The sequence below is a fragment of the Anneissia japonica genome, unplaced genomic scaffold, assembly GCF_011630105.1.
Source record: "Anneissia japonica isolate Jap-2015-1 unplaced genomic scaffold, ASM1163010v1 scaffold287763_len296007_cov137, whole genome shotgun sequence".
NCBI lineage: Eukaryota > Metazoa > Echinodermata > Crinoidea > Comatulida > Comatulidae > Anneissia > Anneissia japonica.
In genome coordinates, this window is record NW_022698178.1 from 7,907 (window position 1) to 9,605 (window position 1,699).

Here is a 1,699-nt window from a genome sequence, read left to right on the forward strand (position 1 = left end):
GATGATAATTTCTATTCCGGAGATGTCCGGATAGTTCTTCTGTTCGATTCTGAAAATCTAAATCCGAAGAACAAATGCGTCTCATGCGCAATGTTTGGCTGTACGGAATGTTTTTTGTACAGTGCGGGGGGTGACAGCTGCTAGGGAGCAGGTACATATATGCTTATCCGTGGGTTTACGGAAGAGATCAGTTTTAAGTGCACCATTTTCCATGGTCACGGTGATGTCCAAAAAATCTACACTGCTTGTGGATTTGTTAGCAGTGAATTTGATTGTGGGATGAGCCGTAAGACTTTTTATACCTTTATTTGTTCAAAGATCGTCATCAGGGCGGAAAAAACGAAAATTGTATAAATGTATGTAAACAGTATAATAGCAATGCTTGACAATACGCTGAAAAATGAAATTTAAATCAAAACTTCTATCTGTAATACTAAAATGGACATTCAGGAGAGAATAATTAAGTCCTGTTACACCGGACGATAGCGAACAACGATACAAAGATAAAAACAAATATTCCTATGTAAAATAAAAGAAATAGAAGTTTTTACACTATTACGATATAATATAACGATTTATCGTGTAGGACTATACGATAAACAAAATATTTTCTCAATCAAATCAAATGACGTCATAATCATGGAAAAATTATAAAATCGTTGTAGTAAAAACGATTTTATCGTTTTCCATGAATATGAGGTAATTTTATTTGATTTTCGAAATTATTTTTTTATCGTACGTACACAAACGTTATCAAATCGTGCTGAGTGAAAACTTCACCTATTTCTTTCTTTTTATCGTTGACGTTGCCACAGTGTACCAGGCCTCAACTCTGTACACAAACACTGGTCAAGCAACAAACCAGCGCTTACTTAGCTAAAACAGAAGTGAACGTACTTTCAAAAAACGAACAAGAATTCTGTGAAGGGGAAGTTACTAGCGAGGAATGTAAAGAGGCGCTGTTTAAAATGAAAAGGAATAAGTCGCCTGGCTCTGATGGCCTAAGTGTTGAATTTTACATTTTTTTGGAACCAAATTGAAACGGTGGTCTGTAAAGCAATTAACGAAAGCTTTAAATCAAATGAGTTTGTTTTGTTTTGTTTTGTTTTGTTTTGTTTTTTGTTATTATTTCAGTAATTTCAAAAACATACAAACAAATTAAAAGCAAAACAACACACACACACACACACACACAAATCATGACGAAAACAAATTGTCTTATGCTTAACATGGTAGTTTAGGATACTGTCGGCCTATAGTTAAGTAAATAATGGGATGAAGATATTCTGTCTATCATTGAATTGCGTTATTTCAAAATTTGAAAGAAAATCAAATGAGTTTTCTTGTTCACAAAAACGTGGTGTTATTACCATGCTTTTTAAAGGGGGTGATAGGCAAAATTTAGTTAACTGGCGACCAATCACACTGTTGAATATTGATTACAAAATTCTTGCTCATGTTTTAAGTAATCGACTACGTGTATTTATAAAATCACTAGTTAATTCTGACCAAAAAGGATACATAAAAGGGCGTTTCGCTGGAGAAAACGTACGCCTAAAGGCCAACTCAGACAGCGTCGGCCGACGCAGCCCGACCCGATTTATCGTCGGGGACAGTCTTAAGCCGTCGTGAGAAATATTAAACATGTTTAATATTCTACTACGCGACTGCCCCCGACGCACACCATCGCGTCTGCGTT

General features: G+C 35.6%; 1 protein-coding gene across 2 annotated transcripts in view; it reads right to left on the reverse strand.

Moving 5' to 3' along the window:
- LOC117102423 (gamma-interferon-inducible lysosomal thiol reductase-like) overlaps positions 1-1,699 on the reverse strand; it is a 13,364-nt gene that overhangs the window by 7,554 nt on the left and 4,111 nt on the right. The window lies entirely within an intron of this gene.